Raw genomic sequence first — 8013 nt, forward strand, 5'->3', positions numbered from 1 at the left:
GAGTTTGAATTTGAATCTTGTATTCAAACCAACTTCATTTAATCTGTTGCTAGTTGCATTGGCTCAAAACACATTCATTTTGCCATGTCATGATCATGCATCATATTGTGCATTGCATTGATTGTGTTCCCTTCTGTGTTGCCGGTATTTGTCCCCTCTCGATAGACGTGATACCGATGATGTGATCGTTGACACTGATGAAGACTCAATGTTATCTTCAAAAGTGCCAGGCAAGCAAAACCCCCTTGTTCATTCCGATACAATCCTACTCTCTCGCTCCTGCTCTCTTTTACTGCATTAGGACAACACCGATTCATCTGTTACTTGCTGCGGTAGCTGAACCCCTTTGTCCTTTGCATGACCTGTCATTGCCACAGTAAATAGATGAAACCCACTAGCATGAGTAGGAGTTGTTTGAGCCCTGATGTGCCTACTCATTCATGTTTGTTTGTCATGCCTGCTATTGCTTAGAGTTGAGTCAGGTCTGATTCATCGGGGATGAATCAGAGGCGTGTGAACCTGTCCTACTGTGTGTGAGCTAAGTGTGTGAACACGATTTGGTAAAGGTAGCGGTGAGAGGCCATGTAGGAGTACATGGTGGGTTGTCTCATTGCAGCCGTCCTCAGGAACTGAGTTCTGTGTTTGTGATCCATGATTCAGCTACTACCACGCATTGGGCCCGAAACCAATGGACCCTCTCGGCTTCTTGATCACCCTTGTCCTCTGTCCAGGAGTTGCAAGTAGTTTCTGGTGTTTGTAGTATGCTGGAGGCCGTGGGCAGCGCTGACCGTAGGGGTGGGCTGTGATGCGGTAGGCACGTGGCACGGTGTACCGGGCGCCCGTTTGGTGTCTCGGGAACCCTGTTCACATCGTTTGGGGCTGTGAGCGAAACTCCGGCCGGATCTCCTCATGGATGGAACCCGAATAGGCGATAAACCTGGACTAGAGACTTAGGTGATTAGGTAGGTCGTGGCCGACACCCACGTTGGGCTTCCGCTTGAAGGTTGCCGAGTACATGTCGTGTAAACGGCGGTAAGTGGTGAGAGCGTGTGTGAAGAAGTACACCCCTGCAGGGTTAACCTAATCTATTCGAATAGCCGTGTCCGCGGAAAAGGACTTCTGGGTTGCTTATATCAGTTCATAGACAAGTGAAAGTGGATACTCTAAAATACGCAAGATAAGCGTGAGTGCTATGGATGGCGTTCTCGTAGGGAGACGGGAGCGGATCCATAGTGGTGTATTGATATGGTGAATATGTGGACTCGTGTGCGCCACCTCAAAAAAGTTACTCGCAGTCGTAGTTCAGGATAGCCACCGAGTCAAAGCTGGCTTGCTGCAGTTAAACCCCACCATCCCTTTGTTGATAATGATGCATATGTAGATAGTTCTGATGTAAGTCTTGCTGGGTACATTTGTACTCACGTTTGCCTATTTTATGTTTTTGCAGAGAGACTTCAGTCTCACTAGTATTTCCGCGTGGTCTTCGACGTTTAGCTTGTTACCTCAGCTACGATCTTGTGCCTCGGCAGGATTTGGTAGATAGTCAGGCTTCTCAGCCTTTTTCATTTATAGATGTCTGTACTCAGACATGATAGCTTCCGCTTGTGCTTGATTTGTATGCTCTGAATGTTGGGTCATGAGACCCATGTTTGTAATATCTCGCTCCTCGGAGCCTATTGAATAGATTACTTGAGTCATAGAGTCATGTTGTGATGCCATGTTGTATTTGCACATATCGAGCATATTGTGTGTATGTTATTGAAATGCTTGGTATGTGTGGGATCTGACCATCTAGTTGTTTATCTTTAGTAGCCTCTCTTACGGGGAAATGTCTCCTAGTGTTTCCACCGAGCCATGGTAGCTTGCTACTGCTCCGGAACACTTAGGCTGGCCGGCATGTGTCCTTCTTCGTTCCTGTGTCTGTCCCTTCGGGGAAATGTCACGCGGTGAATACCGGAGTCCTGTTAGCCCGCTACAGCCCGGTTCACCGGAGTCCTGCTAGCCCAGTGCTACAGCCTGGATTCACTCGCTGATGACCGACACGTTCGATGCTGGGTCATGGATGCCTGTCCCTGTAAGTCTGTGCCGCTTTGGGTTTACGACTAGCCATGTCAGCCCGGGCTCCTTATCATATGGATGCTAGCGACACTGTCATATACGTGTGCCAAAAGGCGCAAACGGTCCCGGGCAAAGGTAAGGCGACACCCGTGGGAATACCGTGCGTGAGGCCGCAAAGTGATATGAGGTGTTACATGCTAGATCGATGTGGCATTGAGTCGGGGTCCTGACAGCGTTGGTATCAGAGCTTGACTGCCTGTAGGATTACCAAGCCAAACTGGTCGAAGTTGAGTTTAGAAATTCTTTAGTTATATAAGGGAATTGATTGTGGGATGGAACGTAAGGCTCTTTTTACTCCTTATACCTCATGCCCTTCTGATCTGAGTCATCTTATCTTTCCTGCGGGGATTAAGAACTAGGCTATCTCTTCTTTCTATTAGGATCACGTGTTACTAATCAGTAGACTTATAAGATTGTTGGATTTAAGTCTCAGTTCAGTTCCTACTACTTCCGTATGTTAATTGTTGATCTCGGAACCTTGATATTGTGCTTCTGAGTGGTTATGCCACCATTTTTGTGATTGTCTCAAATCTTTTTGAGCAATTATAGCCGTTATGCTGTCCGAGTCATCCCAGGTTTCTAAATAGTCCGATGCATTTGCAAATCCCTTCCTTCTGTTTCCGATGTTCCCATGGGCCAGATTAACCACACTAATCGGTGTGTTGAGGTAATTATTGCCTCGACATATATGTTGGAATTATTATTATGACCCTAAGTGCTTAGGGGATCATCTAGTGGTCTAGCCATGATTTGTGTCCTAGTGTGAAGATTCTGGCCTTTATTCTCGGAAGCATCCCGTGATGCTACTTAGTAGTAGGTATTCTACTCCTGGGTTCTGAACCCGAGATTCACTCTACCTACTTCATGTTGATAGTAATTGCTAGTGCCTTTAGGATATTAGTAACCTTTGCGATAGTCCTTGAAGTCCGTGGTATCTTCTTCTTCCAAATACCATGAACTACTTATGGCAGATGTTTATTGGATCAAAAAAAATCACAATTAGAGTACTCTTGAGGAGTTCTCCATTCATAAATCGTGACTCTGCCAGTTCTACCTTTCTGCATGGGTTATCCGGAAGAAATATGTTGAACTTGGTTCGACATACTAATCTATGCATCCACAACTCAGAAAGTTATATGTTCCTTTGAGTTGTTCTCTTTAGTTGCATTCTGACCCTCGTCTATCAATTGATAGTCAAGAGTATGCGTGCGTTCGTTCATCGATGCCTATGACTCTTGTGGTCTGTCAAGCCATTCTATTCCGGAATGACTAGGAGAAACAAACTCCAGTACCTCTTCCATATCTAGGATTGGGTCAAAGTAGTTGTATTCCGCAGATCAAATGCCAATCCAGCTTTTGGTTCTGCTCTACCTTGGAGTATTACATATTTTATATCGAGATTGTTATAGGAATTGCACACCATCCCATGAACTCTTGGTACAGTGATACTTCTTGCCATCACTGTTCATTCCTCGGCCCTCGTGTTGATGCAACCGGAATACCGACAAATGAATTGTGATGTGTGAAATCAATACTGCTAGCAACTCTGTTGCTTGGTAGTTAAAGGATAATAATTTCATTCTTAGTATGTTGGTTTTCGAATCATCCTTCTAAGACTGATCGTGCTACCTAGTCCTTATTTCGGTGCACCCTTCGATTGATGAGTTAGGATCTTGTCAAGTCCTCACTCATTTGATCATATCGTCTTGCCCTCAAAAGCAAGATTGTTCTCGAGCTTAGTAACATACCGGTGGTTCGTGACTTTCCAAATATCTTCTTGGAGGTGTTACCGGGTTGTCACCTGACCGCTATGTTGAGTTCGTGATCAAGTTGGTTTCTTGTGAACCACCTTCTCTCCAAGAATCGGTGTTAGATATCCCTGAGCTAGTTGGTTAAGCTAGACAACAACTTGGAGAGTTGGAAGATAAAAGCTTGTCTGACTTAGTTCGTTCCAAAGGGATATTCTTGTGTAGTGTGTGTTGAAGAAAGATGATATCTTCATCGATTGGTCCTTGTGATCAGTTGCTGGACCTATTGTCTTATCAATCCTTTGATTTGAGTGTGGGCTATCGTCAAATCAAATCAGTACCAACGATGCTCGTAATGTTGTCTTATTCGTGGTTGATCCCTCGAGCATACACCATTATATCTTTTAGGTCTGACCAATGCTATCACTTGTTCACTTAACTATGGAATTCCTTTTAAAAGGAAACCCAGATGAATTGTTGTTGTGCCCATTGACAACATCCTTGTCTTCTCCATAATTTTGCTGAACATTAAGCTAGTGTTGGAAACTTTTGAAAGCATTTGTTCATGCTAGCTCATGAAGCATATGTTTGGATGAAGGTAGTGACTTCCTTTAATTCATGTGCATCTGATGCAAGTTGCCGCCGTGGATTCGAGAAAGTCAATGTTGCTTTCTTTGGAATCATTCCAAATCAGTCATGCACACGTGCGAAGAATGCTGTGGTTTGAAGACTTGCAACCTTCAATCTATATGTATCCCTAGCACACCAAGCCACTGATTGATTTGTTCAAGGAGAAGGAGTTCCTTCATAAGAGCTAATCCGGACTTATGAAAGAACTTCGATACCCTCGTTGATGGTTCCCCCTCCTGAACTCGGTAGTGTTTTATTATAAGACTACCACGTGGTCATGCTTGTCTGGGACAACGTGTTCACATGTTTGTAGCAGAACCAGCTCATGTTTTGGAGCTTGCTATCGTAGTTCATCTCCCGAGAATCCCGCAACGTCATCTCGTCGATTTGTGTTGCAAACTTTCATTTTTCTTCCTAAGACTCGATGAGCCTGGAATATCCTAACACCAACCAGAGCTGAATCTCAGGCAGATATGATGGTTGGAACATTTCCCTAAGAACTATAATATTGGTCTCTCGATAACCGGTAAGGTGGATGTCGTGGCCAACACACCCATCCGGTAGACCTATTATTATAGTATCTTGTTTGAGGAAGTTGGCCACCCCCCCATAGGGATTTCGTAGGATTTACTCCCTAGTTGCCCCTATGGATTTTTGTGTTCCCGAAGTCCGACCTTTTACTTGATGTTTTAGATATCAAACCATATCTATGAATGGGTTATACTAGCACATCAAGGAGAACATTAGAAGCGGAGTGCTAAATGTCTCTCGGTCGATCATCCAGATTTTATTTGCTTGGCCTCGCTAAGGTGAAATATGAGAAAGTGTTATCCTCCTTCGCATCTGCATCGTCCATCGCTATTCATCATGGTAGTATGTTGTGTTGTCAGCACCCTTGACGCGGTTGTTGATAAAAACCTTGATGATTGTGGAAATGCTCAAGTTCTTGAGAGCACGCACAAGCGCTACGTCTTATCATCGGCACTAGCTGGGATTGCCCCAGATTTCCTCGGTTATGCTATAACCACTCCAACAGTGAATTCACTCTCTATTGTTGGGTTCTTCCCCAGTTACCAGAATCATTCCCGGCATTTGCATTTTGTTCCCAGCTTGCACCGCCAATGTGCCATTCTACCATGGGTCTCTTCCATTTCCGGTGATAAGCAAAATTCATCCATTACGTTGTCTTCAACAAGGTAATCCACATCATCCAAGTTTGAGTATGCCATTCTACCGAACCCCTCTAAATGATCGATTATGATTTGCCTTAAGCTGGTATAAAGAGTTTCAATGATCTCTGAATCAAAGGTAATTCTTTTGCCACTTAAGGGGAGATATTTACGAGTCACGGTTCCGAAGGTGTCTCGTTGTGGTATCATGGCAACTCAACTCCTCGCTACGTTGACAACCGATTACCACCTTCTTAAGTGTGGAATTGTTGTCCACCTAGTGAACCTTCGTCATCCGTTTCTTTCCACCCCTCTTGATGTGTATCTCGTGTCTCAACCCGAGAGATGGTCCTATGTCTCATTCCGTGAGTTGTTCGATCTTCAAGAAGATCGACCCTTCTAGAGTCTCCTTCTTCCCTCCATGTCATGTTGGCAGGATTTCTCAGAACAAGACATCAAGACAATGATGGTGAATGAATCAACGTTCAACTGAAGTGCACCCTGGATCGTGAAGATTGTACTAGTTTGCGTTTCCCCTTCATCCTACCCTACGCTTGAATCTCGAGACGAGATTCTTGTTTAGTGGGGGTGAGTTGTCACATCCCTAGCTTCTGGCATTGCTCTAGGCTAGCTTCATGTGTGCATCATGTCTATATTTTTGAAACTTGAATTGAGGAATATTGGAAGCCTCAAAACCCTAAATAAAAGAGGGGCAAAAACCCTAGAAATCTCATTCATTGCTCCAAAAGGCTCTTCCTAAATGTTTGATAATTTTTGGTAAGGGTTCTGGTCCCAACCAAAATATTGAACATTTTTAAGGATTTATTTTTGGGACTTTGAATTTAAATCATTAGCTATTTGAATTTGAATTATATTCATATAATTAGAATATAATTTCAAATACCCTGAAATATTTTATGAGCTTTTGGAAAAGTCCATCTAGCCAAATAAAATTATTCAGAGGAGTTTTTGGCATTGTTTGAATTTGTTTAAAATTCAAAACAGTGGCAAAACGAAATTAAATAAAACAAAACAGAAGAAAAAAATAAAAGAGAGAGAGAGAGAAGGACTTACCTGGCCTCACCCGTGCAGCCCACCAGAACCAGCCCGCCACCGCTACTCCCCCCCCCCCTGTCGTCTTCCTCTTGCCAGTGGGAGCAGCTGCGTGCTCGCACGCGCGCGGCCGAGGAGGCCACCTCCTCCCTGCCTGGCTGCCTCCTCCTTCCCTGGTCCCTCCCGCGACGCCACGCAGCCCCGACCCCCTCTCACTTCTCCCTCGCTCTCTGGACCTCCCTCCCCCTCGCTCCTCTGTTTTCCTTCCCGCGACCGAACGGAGCCGCCGCCACCGACGAGAGCCACCGTGGCTACCGGCCACCCCACGACCCACCGACGCCCCAGGAAGCTCCGCCGGTCCTCCCTCTACCTCCTCAACGAGCCACGAGGCCCCGGACGTGCCACAACACCGCCCTCGATGCCTTCTTCAACCTCGGGACCGCCGGCCATCTTCGTCAAATTCGCCGGCTCCGGACCGTCCCCGACCTCGCCGAGCGTCCCCTCGTCATCGCCGTGAGTCACTAACCCTCTCCCCTAACTCAGCATGCTCCCCTCCGTGCCGTAGCGCCGTTCCCCACGAGCACCGAAGCCACCGTCCGCCATTGCTGCTGCACGTATAGCCTCCGTGCTCCCCTGGCCTCACTGAGCTGCTCTTAGTGCTCCCCATGTCTAGCAGGTGCTGCCCAGCCTCTCCATTTGCTCACTGATGCACCGTAGCGACGCGCCCGAGCACCACCGAACACCATCGCCGCCAAAGCTCGTCGCCGGCATGAGTTCCGGCGACCCCACGACCTCCCACTCGGTCCTCTGGATGCGCGGGAGCAAGGGCCATCCCCTGGTGCCCTCAGCGCGCCAAACTGACGCCTCTAGCGCAAGTCCGGCGTGCCCCGCCGTGTTCTGTGGTCGCCGTCGGCTGGTCTCCGGCGTGCTGACATGGCGTCGTCGTTAGGGGCTAATGACCCTGCTAACTAACCCTGTGACACTGACAGCGGGCCCCGTAGCGGGTCAAAGCCCGAGTCAACGCGGGATTAGCCCCTGTGTCACTGACGTGTGGACCCCACACGTCAGGTTTGACCCGAGCCGGCCCCTGTTGACTTGCTGACGTCATGCCAATGTCATGCTGACGCAGTAATGTTTTCTGGATTTAATTTAATTCTGAAATTCCAGAAAATGAATATAAACTTCTAAAATTCATAGAAAATTAACCGTAACTCCAAATTAAATAATTTATATATGAAAAATTATCAAGAAAATTCAAGGAATCCATCTGTACCATTTTCATGCATGTTAGAACA

The sequence above is a fragment of the Triticum aestivum genome, chromosome 3B (assembly GCF_018294505.1).
Source record: "Triticum aestivum cultivar Chinese Spring chromosome 3B, IWGSC CS RefSeq v2.1, whole genome shotgun sequence".
Taxonomy (NCBI): domain Eukaryota; kingdom Viridiplantae; phylum Streptophyta; class Magnoliopsida; order Poales; family Poaceae; genus Triticum; species Triticum aestivum.